The following is a 13,650-nucleotide window of genomic DNA, read 5'->3' as shown; positions in this document are numbered from 1 at the left end:
CATTTTGTGCAAAGGTGTAACCAGCAAAACCCTCTTTCCTTACAGTTGCAAGCCACTCCAGGGCAGCAAGGCTTGCTCATTACTCTAAAAACAGAGACAAAGGAAAGAGGGGCACAGCCCACCCCCGGCCCCTCCTGACCCTACCCACAACACACACACATTTCTTTTGGTAGGCTCTGGGATTGGGCCGTGGGGCGGGGCACTGGGATCAGTGAGTTGAATTGAGTAATGTGACAAATGTAGCAACCACAGCAGAAGGCAAATCCATCTGGTACTCTTATGTGATGTTATCTGATTCATATTCCAGCTCCTCCAGGAAGCCTTCCTTGATTTCTTCAGAGAAGATGAATTATTCCTCCTTGGAAACTCACACAGTATGGATAACCCAGACCATAAATGTACTCATGGTTAGGAACACAGTCTGCTTGGCCTGAAACCCCAGCTCTACCATTTGCTAGGTATGTGATTTTGGACAAGTTACTTAACTTCTCTCCACCTCATTCCTTTCCTTATCCTATAGAATAAACAGGTAATATGCAAATTGACCATCACACTCTCACAAAGATGGCTGCCTATGACCAGGCAGGCAGGGGGGTTAGTGAGGGATGACCAAATGACTGAACTAGTAGGCTTCATGGGGCGACCAGGCTGGCAGGGGGGTTAGTGAGGTATACCAAACGATCGAATAGCAGGCTGTGTGGGGCGACCAAGCTGGCGGGGTGGGGGGCCGTGAGGGACGACCAGGCCAGCAGGGGGGGCAGTTAGGAATGATCAGGCTGGCAGGGAGTGGGCAGTTGGGGGTGACCTGGCTGGCAGCGGGGGGCAGTAAGAGGTGACCAGGCCTGCAGGGGGGACAGTTAGGGGCGACCAGGCCAGTGAGAGCAGGGTGCAGTTGGCAGGTGACCAGGTCAGCAGGGAGGGCAGTTGGGGGCGATTAGGCTGGCGTGGGGGCAGTTAGGGGCAACCAGGCTGGCAGAGGGGGACAGTTGGGGGCAACCAGGCCAGCAGGGGGGGCAGTAAGGGGTAACCAGGCTGGTGGTGGGGGGGGGTTAGTTAGGAGCAACCAGGCCGGCAGGGAGGGGTCAGTTGGGGGTGACCTGGCCGGCAGCAGGAGGCAGTAAGAGGTGACCAGGCCAGCATGCAGAGGCAGTGAGGGGCGATCAGACCAGCACGGGGGGGGGGGGCAGTTAGGGGTGACCAGGCAGGCAGGCAGGTAAGCGATTAGGAGCCAGCGGTCCAGGATTATGAGAGGGATGTCCGATTGCCGGTTTAGGCCCGATCCCTGGGATTGGGCCTAAACCAGCAGTTGGACATCCCCTGAGGGGTTCCAGATTGGAGAGGATGCAGGCAGTTCTGAGGGAAACACCCCCCTCGCCCCCGTGCACGAATTTTGTGCACCAGGTCTCTAGTAATATGAGAATAGTGAAAAGCATAGAGTTGTTGTGGGGAAGTACCTGATTTTATATACATAAAGTGCTTAGAACAAGCCCTGGACAAGAAGCTGCTATTAGAATCATATAACTTTTTGTGATAAACTATACATAATATAAAATTTACCATGTCAGTCATTTTATGTGTACAGTTCAGTGGCATGAAGGACATTCTTATTATTGTGCAACCACTGCCACTGTCCATCTCCACAACCTTTTTATCACCCCAACTGAAGCCCTATCCTATTACACACTAACTCCCCATTCCCTTCTCTCCCCAGCCCCTGGCAAGCTCTACTCTACTCTCTGGCTCCAACCATAACTTTAGATTATATAATTTTTTCTTTATTCAACATACTAGAGGCCCAGGGCATGAAATTCGTGCACAGGGGTGTGTGTCCCTCAGCCCAGCCTGTACCCTCTCCAATCTGGGACCCCTCGAGGGATGTCCGGCTGCCCGTTTAAACGGGCAGTCGGACATCCCTCTCACAATCCAGGACTGCTGGCTCCCAACTGCTCACCTGCCCGCCTTCCTGATTGCCCCTAACCGCTTCTGCCTGCCAGCCTGATCACCCCCTAACCACTCCCCTGATGGCCTGATTGATGCCTAACTGCTCCCCTGCCAGCCTGATTGCCCCTAACTGCCCTCCCCTGCAGGCCTGGTCACCCCTAACTGCTCTCCCCTGCAGGCCTGAGTCCCCCCCAACTGCCCTTCCCTGCAGGCCTGGTTGCCCCCAACTTCCCTCCTCTGCCAGCTTGGTCACCCCTAACTGCCCTCCCCTGCAGGCTTGATCGCCCCCAACTGCCCTCCCTTGAAGACCTGGTCCCTCCCAACTGCCCTCCCCTGCTGGCCATCTTGTGATGGCCATCTTGTGTCCACATGGGGGCAGGATCTTTGACCACATGGGGGCAGCCATCTTGTGTGTTGGAGTGATGATCAATTTGCATATTACTCTTTTATTAGATAGGATAGAGGCCTGGTGCATGGGTGGGGGCTGGCTGGTTTGCCCTGAAGGGTGTGCCGGATCAGGGTGGGGGTTCCCTTGGGGTGTGGAGCAGCCTGGGTGAGGGGCCTGTGGTGGTTTGCAGTCCGGCCATGCCCCCCGGTGACCCATGCGGAGGCCCTGGTATCTGGGATTTATTTATCTTCTATAATTGAAACTTTGTAGTCTTGAGCAGAGCCAAGCCTCCTGCTTGCTCCGTGGCCGCAGCCATTTTTGTTGGGATTTATTTATCTTCTATAATTGAAACTTTGTAGCCTTGAGTGAGGCCTAGGAAGGCCAGGGTGTGCGGAAAGCTTGGCTTCCTCCATTACCGGGGAAACCAAAGCCTCCTGCTTGCTCTGTGGCCGCAGCCATCTTGGTTGGGTTAATTTGCATATTCATTTCTGATTGGCTAGTGGGCGTGGCAGAGTGGTGGTTAATTTGCATATTACTCTTTTATTAGATGGGATATTTATTGACCCCTTACTTTGCACCTGGAACTGAAGTAGAATCTAGGGCAGGGGTCCTCAAACTTTTTAAACAGGGGGCCAGTTCACTGTCCCTCAGACCATTGGAGGGCCGGACTATAGTTTAAAAAAAACTATGAACAAATTCCTATGCACACTGCACATATCTTATTTTGAAGTAAAAAAACAAAACGGCACAAACACCCACATGTGGCCCGCGGGCGGTAGTTTGAGGACGCCTGATCTAGGGACACAGTGGTCCTCATGATGGACAGTTTAAGCATTCATGGAGCTTGTATTCCAGTAGGTTGGGACTGTAATAAGCAAATAAACACACAAGACAATCTCAGATAGAGATGCACGCTATTGTTGAGAAAAATTATACAGAACTTAGGAACAGGAAAAAGAATACAGTGATGCGTTCTTTCAAAGTCAGACCTGGGCTTTGTTTAACAGCACCACCCAAAGGTGATTTAATGTTCCAGAGGAGGAAGCTGTGTTTGACTTACCTATTGTGCTATTTGATCATAGGGCCCAGCCACTGGGAAGTACATGTTAACTTGTCAATTTCTAGCCAGTAGAAAGGATTACCCCAAAGATCATAGTTTTATTATCCTGTAGGACAGTAACCACATTTGTATCTAACCTAGAAATCTTATAATATTGTTTTTCTTTATAATGCCCATAAACAATTCTCAAATACTCTTGGAATCAGCATGAAGTAATCTTACTGGTTCCTTCATTGGATCCCTCCCTATGTTTAGCTCAACCAGACCGATTATACTGGCTCATCTTGCCTGTTGACCTCACACTGCTCCAAGCCCGAAGCTCGTTGTCCCTTTCACCAGCCCTTTGTCTCAGCCCTGGCTGGGAGGCTGGGGATGGGGAAGAGGTGCCCTCAGGAAAAGCATGGAGAGGGAGGGGGCAGCCTTGGGCCGCTGGCCAGGAGCCAAGGGGAGTGTCCATTTCTCCCTGGAAGATCTCTTAGGGCTTTGCAGTTGGCTGTGGCCACCAGTTATGTTGGACTCAGGGGACTTGGCCGTGGTCCCTGCTCAAGGGCTTCTCTGGTAAATGTGAGTGATTCCTTCCACCTCTAAAACCCTCCAGGACTCCCTGAACAACCCCAATACTGCCCTTCAAACTCCCCGTTTGCACAGAAACCAGTCCTCAGGGCAGTGCTACTGAACAGCGCCCTCTAGTGGAACCTTGTGTCCCAGCCTTAACCCCTCTGAGGGGCTTTTCTGCAGAGACCAGCCCACTCCTCTGAGCTCCTACTGTGTGCCAGGCACTATCAGCTTGCCTGTCTTGTTCACCACTGGGTCTCAGCCCATATTCCATAAATGGTTTGTTTGTTTAGTGAATGAATGAATGAATGAGGAAACAAACATAAATATGACGGAGTGTCTGGACCTTAATGAAACCAGTGTGGGGCCTGTTCTGTTACTCTAGACTAGAGCACTCCCATGAGCAGGGTTAGTTTACTAGTATGTCTTTTTCATTAAACTCACTCCTACAGGCAATTGTATATACTGTCAAGTTCAAGAATTTTGGAGTCAGACTGCGGAGTTCCTTCCTGGCCCTGCCACTTACCAACTCTGTGATCTCAGGGACGTTACTTAATCCCTCTGCGCCTAAATTTCTCTTTTGTAAAATATGACACCTCACAGTGTTGTCCTGAGGGTTAAAATAATTAAAATTTGTGAAGCACTTAAGAGAGTGCCTGGCATCTACTTTGTGATGTGTTGTATTTGTTAAAGAAATAAGGAAAATTTGCTAAACACTGGAATGATGGCCAACAGTGAACTGGCTCCTTAATGCAGTAATGAGCTGCCCAGACCCGGAAGTATGGGGAACGCATTAGCTCTAAGATCATTAATAACTATTATCTATTGAGCACATCATATTGCCCAGCACCATGCTAAATGCTCTACATTACTCTCCTATTTTGTCTTCATAATAACCCTGTGAGGCAGGTGTGATTGTCACCACTTGAGACAGGAACTAGAGGCTTTGTGACAAGCTGAGGTCCCTCTGTGGAGTGACAGCTGTTGATTCTGAGGTGAGTCATGCTCAGAATCCAGGGAACACCTGGCGCCTGAGGTCACGCTGGGCCTGGGAATCTTGGGGAAAGGCAGGTGAGCAGCCTGGGGGCTGAAGTGGATGGACTCCCGGGCTGGCCCCAGCTCAAATCTTGGTGATAAGGAACCCTTTGTGCTGGGGCCAAAGGCAGAGTAAAGGCGGTGGGGGTGGGAAGGCAGAGGCAGCTTTTTCAGCGACCAATAAATCAGTCAACCAACCGACCCACGAAGGCTGAGACACGCTGGATTTGGCGAGGATGGGAAGGGCGCTAAAGGCCCAGGTGCAAGGCAAGGTCCCAGCCGGTCAGGAGCGCTCTCCAAAGCAGGGCCCTGTCCCTGGAGAGAAAGAGCTGGAAAATCCTCGGGAGAGAACAGCAGGTAGACAGGTTGGAAGACACAGGTGGGGCTTTCCTTGGAGACCAGGGGACACGCCTCCGGCAGCAGCCGCCGGAAAGAGAAGTGAATGTGGAGACATACTTAGAGGCAAAGGGCAAAGCCGAGGGCGTTTTGGCTTCGTCTTTACAATAAAAAAGGAGCTGAGATCCTCAAGTTGTGGGAGTGAGTTAGAGGCATGGGACAGGCAAAGTTTGGAGTGAGCCTCAGTGGAGTGTGCCTGAGAGGGAGAGGCGAAGAGATGGTGCTGGGCCACAGGAGTCCCGCTGGGAGGAGGGGCAGGCAGCAGGCCGGGATGAGAGTTAGAGTTATTAGTCTTGGGGAGACCACTGCCAGGCCACTCACTCCTCACTCACCCTGCTCCTCAGCCCCCGGGCTTTCCCATGAGAACCCCAGGTTCTGGGGGCTGTGGTGCCCACCTAAGAGTAATTCTTTCTCTTGTCCCACCTTCCAGAAACTCAGGGCCATCAGAGTTGCGTTCCAAGAGCAGGCGGAGCCCTCCCCCAGCCCCACAGGGCTCCTTTGGCTTACAGGTTTGGCAGTTCTCTACCCAACGTGTAGAGCCTGTTCCTGCTCCACACCGACTGTCAGGAGAACGTCGGTGATCACAGAGGGGCCTGGCGGCGACGTCTGCTCGGACCCATGCGGCACCTCACGTCCAAAGCATTTCTGTATCTCCCAGGTCCCTGCGCGGGCAGGGGGTGGGCACAGGGACTTGGTTTTCCCGGTGGGAAAGTTGAAATATCAGGTTCCGCATCTGCCATAGTCATCGTGAGCAGTGTCCTAATATTAAGGGGAGAAGGGTCTGGGTTTGCGGCCTGTACCTCCTCCACCCCTACCCACAGGGCCATTCCCATCGGTACCCCTACTGTGGGGTTCCAGGTGGGTATGGGGCAGGGATGGCAAACACCTGAAACGTGTCTCATCACGCCCACCTGGCACCAGCGGCAGACATCAACAATCCATCCCGCCCTGTTTCTCAACTCTCTGCTCCAGGCAGCAGCATAAACCAATTACAGCCGGAAGTCCCGGTGAGTCCTTTTTGTGGTCCCACGGGGAGCATCTGGGGCTCCCGCACCATTTCCCTACTGTCTGTGATGCGGGGTGGCCCCAGATAGAACTGTGCAGGGGTGAGGTGTGCCTTGGGCCTCTGAGCTTCTCGCCCTACACTCCCCGCTCCTAGAGCCCCCCAGAGGTGGGTTCCCGCCCAACAGCCATTCGTGCTCTGTCCCAGCCACTCTCCTCCTCACGGTCGGGGGTGGTAAGCACCTAATGTGATCACAGATGGCGGGATGGAAGGAGCAGTGGTTCTAATCATAGCCGCCCCTCCCCCGCTGACTCTCCGAGGCTGCCTCTCACCTGCAGGGAGGCTCATTATACCCACCTGTGTGCGGGTCCCTAGCCACAGGAGGAAGGGTCAGCATGGAAGTGAGGCCCTGTATTTGCAACGATCTCTACCAACCTGAGAAAGTCTTATTTATAATCACCGGCACCAACCCTCCCAGACGGGTTAACAGGGGACTTCGGGGGCACAACTTTTTAGTCTGAAAGGGCTGATTCTAATGGTGGGATTTGAACTTGTATAGATAGTTGGGGGCAAGCCAGGCCTTGGGCACCCTCCAAACCCTACCTCACGCTGCTGCAGAGCTTGCATTTACACGGCGCTTAATAGTCGATAAAGGCCCGTCACTTTCTCCTAAGAGCACTCTGCTGCTATTTTAGTGGCATCAGCGTTGCTATTCCAGTGACGCTTTGTAACTCCTACCTGGTAGACACGGCCAATTCTTTTCTCTCCCCCCGGCTCCCCTTTTAATCAAGGGCTCACAATGGAGGGGGGCCAGCTGGGCAGGGGACTGTGGTGGGTAAAAGTGCTGTCCAGGCTGAAACCGGTCACGGTCATGCTGGGCTCATCTCTGCTCCAGGGCAGGGAGAGTGCAGCCAAGCCCAGCGGAGGGTTATTTTTAATCCCAAAGATGCAGCGTTTGAGGACAAACAGCCCAACCCTGGGAGGACCTGCCAGGAGTGTGGGCCTGGAGGTGTCAGAATGCACTGCGTCCTGTCACCCCAGGCCCCTTAGGACCCAGAGTGGGGGGTGGGGGAGGGGCAGTGCCTACTTTCACATAAGCTGACTGGCTGTGCCCTCTGAGTGCTCCAGGTCCTGTGAGGATGGGGTGAGAGCCCCACACCATGACCTTTAAAGCCAGTCTGGGCCTAACCTACACTGGTGCCCACTGTCCCTGGGGCCACCTCTGTCACATGGCCAGATGGCTCCCAACCTGTCCACCTGCTGGCCTCGTCCCCACCGCAGCCCCAAACTGCTGGAGGCCACTTGAGAGTATCATTTCTTCCTTTCTTTTTGCTTCTCCCTCCTTTTTCCCTTCCTTTACTCTCTGTAAAACAAATAATTCTTTATCTTTGTAGACAAATTAGAAAATTGAGCAAAAAGTCCCTATAACCTCCCTGACCCCTCTCCCACTCTGGGGGTGAGGATGGGCAGTTGTTTATATTTGGTGGGTATTTTTCCTGACTTTTTTCCATGCATATTTATACATAAGGTACTTCTTTTTTAAAAACACAAAATCCCACCCAAGGACTGGCACCAAGGAAGCCAGGATGGAAGCATTCAGGAAGAATGCTAATGCTGTCTCCCAGGGAGGTCTGCAGGCTGTGGGCAGGGGTTTGTTTGGATATCACAGGGAAGCACTTAGCACAGGGCCTGGTCCCACAGCGGTGCTCAATATGAGTGAGTTTCCTCTCCACCCTCACCTTTCCCAGCAGGAATCAATAGTCAGGCTTTGTTTCATGAGTCATCTGATTCTTGACCCCTCTGGTGTGCTAGTTAAGAAAACAGGCTTGGCCCTAGCTGGTTTGGCTCGGTGGATAGAGCGTAGGCCTGCGGACTCAAGGGTCCCAGGTTCGATTCTGGTCAGGGGCATGTATCTTGGTTGCGGGCACATCCCCAGTAGAGGGTGTGCAGGAGGCAGCTGATCGATGTTTCTCTCTCTTCAATGTTTCTAACTCTCTATCCCTCTTCCTTCCTCTCTGTAAAAAAGCAGTAAAATATATTAAAAAAGAAAAAAAAAAGAAAACAGGCTTGGAGTCAGGATGCTTGGGTCTAAATCCTTGCTCTGCTTATAAATAACTGTGTGATGCTGGTAAATAACTAAGCTACTTTGTGTTGAATTGCCTGATTTGTAAAACAGGGATGAAGACAGGATACACGTTGCAGGTCTGGTGTGAGAACTCAGTGGGCTAACACAGGTAGAATAGCTGGAAGAGTGGCTGGTCGTGGTAAGTGCTCAATAAACATTAGCTCTTATTCTGCTACTAGTGACCCAGTGCACGGATTTGTGTACATTGAAAGGAAATTAATTAGAAGGTGGCTGGCAGGGTGGGACTGGGCAAGAGGGACCAGACACATCCTGGCGCCAACCTCCCGTGATCCCTCCCTGGCGTCTGTGGAATGAGCAGGGTCCCTCCAGCAGGTGGGGTCCCTCAGCTTGGCCTGCGAGGATCAGGGTGAAACTGGCTCTCCGACATCCCCCAAGGGGTCCCAGAGTGCGAGAGCGCACTCTGCAAAGTTGCTGTCGTACAGGGTATGGAACACAAATGCAAGTGTGCAGTAAACCAGATTCAGGGCCGACAGTGCCCCAGCAACAACATGACCCACAGCCGAAGGTGGAATCACATGGCCCCGCGAGGAATCAAGCTCTCTCCTCTCTGGTTTTAGGGTGTGTCACCTCCTGAGAACCGCCACTGCCAAGTCCCTGCAGCTTGGCAGCTCCTGTGTTGAGCATCTGCCCCCTGGTGGTAAGTGCATGTCATAGCGACCAGTCAGATGGTGGGAGGGACACTTAGCATATTAGCCTTTTATATATATAGATTATTACTATTTTTTCAACTCTTATGGACTACCTCATGTTTCAGGCACTAGTTGAGATTTCTGCATGATTTGGAGCAAGTTAATTAACATCTTTTTCTTCATTCAGATAGGTGATCAAGGCAGGTGGGGAGTAATGAGATGAGGAGTAATTTTAGGTGCTTGGAAATCAGGAAACTTCATACATTTGCATTATGGAGTTCCGGGAGCTCGTTAACATATTAGAAAGATGTTAAATGCCATGTTGCTTTAACTGGGACACTACTGCAGTTGTTGAAGTCAGATCATGAGTACATGGGGGTTCACTGTCCTAGTCATGATGTTTGAAAATTTCCATAATAAAAAAGTTTATGTGTATATTTTATATATATATATATATATCCTAAAAAATCCAATATTTTACTTACATATTTTTCTGCATTGTTTTAATATACTTTTAAAATAATGTTTAAGACCTCTTTTGTTAATCAAGACAATAAAATAATTAAAAGCATTCTCCTTGAGGCACACTGGTGTTGACAGACCCCCCGGCTATTCTATAACAGGGTCTTCACTCTGGGCCGATCACACTCCATTGCATGATGACGTGCAGAATTCCCAGCCGACAGGTGCTGGGGACAAACAGCAGACATATGCTCTGGCACCAGGTGCCAGGCTGCCCCCTTCCTTTGCTTTCCCTCCCAGGCTTGGCTTCCAGCCCTTCTTTTGGATCACACTTGTCCTATCTATGTCAGTGCCCAGTACTCTGTGTGCCCCATTAACACTCCGAGAACAGAAGAGGTGGAGGTTAGAGACATCCATCTGAGTCAATCCACAGACCTTTCTGCCTCGAGGTTAGGGGTCTCTGATGCCTGTCCCATCCTTCTTCCCAGCCGGCCAGCTGCTGCTCACCACCTCTGTGTCTCTGATTCTGGCACCTCTCCAGACTTTTGGCAACAATACAGATGTTACATCTTTGTTGCTACATTGGACTGAGCCCACCTGCTTTTTTGTGATCCTCTGGGTGCTTTGGTTGGTTTTCTGCAGCTACCATCAATATTGTTATGAACTAGAGGCCCGGTGCACAAAATTTGTGCACAGGTAGGGTCCCTAGGCCTGCCCGTGGATCAGGGCCGATAAGGTTCCCTGCCTCCCTGCCTCCCCGCCTCCCCACATCCTCCTTCCTCGCAGCCCGTGCGCCGCCACCACATGGTTCCCCAACTCCTCTTTCCTTAGCTCCCTCAGTGCCCTGCCACTGCCGCTGGTTGCCTGCCATGTTCCGCCCGCCCCCTGGTGGTCAATGCACATCATAGTGAGCAATCGAACTCCCATTCTCCCGATCAAATTCCCGAGGGGACACTTTACATATTAGCCTTCCTATCTAATAAAAGCCTAATATGCAAATCGACTGAATGGTGGAATGACAGGTCACTATGATGCGCACTGACCACCAGGGGGCAGATGCTCAATGCAGGAGCTGCCCCCTGGTGCACTCCTACAGGGGGAGTGCTGCTCAGCCAGAAGCCGGGCTCACAGCTGGGGAGCACAGCAGTGGTGGCGGGAGCCTCTCCTACCTCCGTGGCAGCAGCAGCGCTAAGGAGCAGCAAGCCGAGCAGTAAGAAGCAGTAAGCAGGCGGGTGGTAAGGAGTGAGGGGTCCCAGACTGTGAGAGGGCGCAGGCCGGGCTAAGGGAACACCCCCTCCAGTGCATGAATTTCATATATATATACTAGAGGCCTGGTGCAAAAAAATTCATGCGCGGGTATGGTCCCTAGGCCTGGCTGGGATCAAGGCCGATCTGTGGGGCAATCGGTGGGGTGATCAGTGTGGGGGGGGGGGGCGGGGAGGGGCGCGTTCACACCTGCCTTGGCCAGCCTGGGGCCTGCGGCAGCTCCTGCATTGAGTATCTGCCCCCTGGTAGTCAGTGAACGTCATAGCGACTGGTCGTTCCACTGGTTGTTCCACTGTTCAGTTGATTTGCATATTAGGCTTTTATTATATAGGATAGATAGATGATTATAGCTTCCAATGATGACCATTGGGTGCCAAATGCTGTGCATGCCTAGGCATTGCATCAAATCCACACAACAGCCAATGAGGTAAATGCCACTGAAAAAGTCCATTTTTCAGATGAAGAAATTGAAGCTGACAGAGGCTAAGACTCACCCAGGGTCACCGAGCTAATACATGGAGATGTAAATTCCCGGCTATCTGGTCCCGAAGCTCAGTGCTCTTCGCTCACTAGCTTGTGCTAATTGGATACGCCTTTTCCTCCCCAGAAAGAGAAGAGGTGTATAAGAGAAAGCCTAACTTCACGAGGCCCTCAGTTTGTTTGGCCTGTATGTAGCATAAACAGAGACTATCCTGCTGAGCAAACCCTTGCTGTCTGGGCTGTGCCCTCGGTAAAGTGCTTCTAAATGGACAGAGTGGGCAACCCAAGGGCAGAGGACTGTCGGTAAGACGCTGACTTTGGCCTTCAGCACACGTTCAATCCCTGGCACTGGTCAGGGTACATGCAGAAGGCAACCAATCAAAGTGTCTCTTCTACATCGATGTTTCTCTCTCTCTCTTCTCCTCCTCCTCCCTGCCATTCTAATGATCAATGGAAAATCCTCAGGTGGGGATTAAAAAGAAAAAGACACACAGAGAGACACATACAGCCTGTCTGACACTCATCAACCATACACACATGCACAAGCACACACAGATACACACACACACACACACACACACACAGGCACACAGATGCACAGACACAAGCACTGGCTGCTTGCCTCCCAACCCTGGGTCCTGCCTCCTGCCCAGTGCCTGCACCCCTGCAGTCTGCCTCTCTGGTCTAATAAAGCAGGTGAGGAAAGGTTGTGAGGTTCCAGAGGAATTTCCTAGGTCTGCTCTCCCTAGGCACTTCTAGTTGATCGTGCAGCTCTGGGCAAGCACCCAGCCCCACGCTGGAGGCTGAGCCAGGCAGATGGAGGGCTCTGAGGCTCCAAGTCGAATAGAATAGCCCAGGCCATCCTCAGAATCAGTGAATTTTCCCACAGAAACTCCACTTGGTGTGGATTTAATCGCAGGGTGTTTTTAAAGCCTCATCTGGAGGTAATTTGGAATTTAAATTACCAGGAGAGAGGATTTTTTTACCAGAAGGGTTTGGAATAGTTATAGCCTGTCAGTTATTAATCAACCATTTCTAAAGGATTAAAAAAAATTATTGTTTCACCAAATATGTTAGAAAAATTCCCTTCAGGATTTGGTCATTGTTTAGATATAAATTGTTCCACGACACTTGGGAATGTGTTCCATGACACAGTTCACGCATTTTCTAAATAAAATTAAATCATACTTAGCCCCACACCCCCACCCCCACCTACCAGGACCTCAGAAAATTCAACCCCAGACACTTTTCAGGACACCCCCCCCCCCCCAAACACACACACACTCCCCTTCCATGCAGAACTCTGGGCTCTCAGGATTCTAGAATCTTGGGGAATGGCAGCAGGTCAGTAATGGTCGCTGCTGAGTTGCCCATTGTCCAAGCTGCTGCTGCATTTTCTCCAAATCCAAGGCCACAGGGCAAGCATTCCGCCCTGGACATCTCCCTCCCCGTCTGAGTCACTCCCAAAGGCCCTGCCACCTCCAGGGAGCCTGGTGGAGGCCCAGTACTCAGGGGTCTGACTAGCCCTTAATGATCTCTGGGCCCAGGGCCCCTTCCCAGACTCTCCAGGCTCTCTCCATCCCTAACAATTAGTGTTAAGCCTCAGACCCTTGGAAAATCTAAGAACAGCTTCTAACTTGCCCCTGGGGCAAGAGAAGCTCAGCCCCGTAGGACGCACAGGCCTCTGGAGAAGAAGAGGGGAAAATACCTCACATTCCTTTCCAGTTAGCTTGCAGAGGAAAACAGTCATGGTTAATTTCTCAGGCACAGCAGCCCCTGACTTAGTCAATAATTTTCCAATTTACTTAGTAATCCATACTCTTTTGGAAGTAGATAGAGCTGTGGGCCCAAAGCAAACAAACAAACAAAACACACACACACAAAACACAGTAACAGAATCCTCCTTTGAATAAAGGTTCTGAAATCTCATGGCTCTTGTAATTTTGAGTCTGTAGAATATTCCTGTTTGGGCAGAGATGGTTTCAAACGCCCACAGAAACCATTTAGTAGTTTGGTCTTGTTGTTCCTTTTCATGGAAAAATTGAACCCCATTTGAGGACGAGATTGAGGTAAGAAGTGACACTGAAACTCAGTAAACCTGCACTAGCCTCAGCTCACACCGGGCACCACATGAGGCAGCGAAGCTTATGATGAAGAGGAGTGGCTTTGGAACCTAAGAGACCAGAATTTGAGTTGTGGCTCCATTGGTTTTTTTAGCTGTGTGACTTCAGGCAAGTTACTACACTTCTCTGAGCCTCAATTTCTTCATTTCTAAAGTGGAGATGATAA

The sequence above is a fragment of the Cnephaeus nilssonii genome (assembly GCF_951640355.1).
Source record: "Cnephaeus nilssonii genome assembly, chromosome: 4".
Lineage (NCBI taxonomy): Eukaryota > Metazoa > Chordata > Mammalia > Chiroptera > Vespertilionidae > Cnephaeus > Cnephaeus nilssonii.
This window is presented reverse-complemented; position numbering follows the sequence as displayed.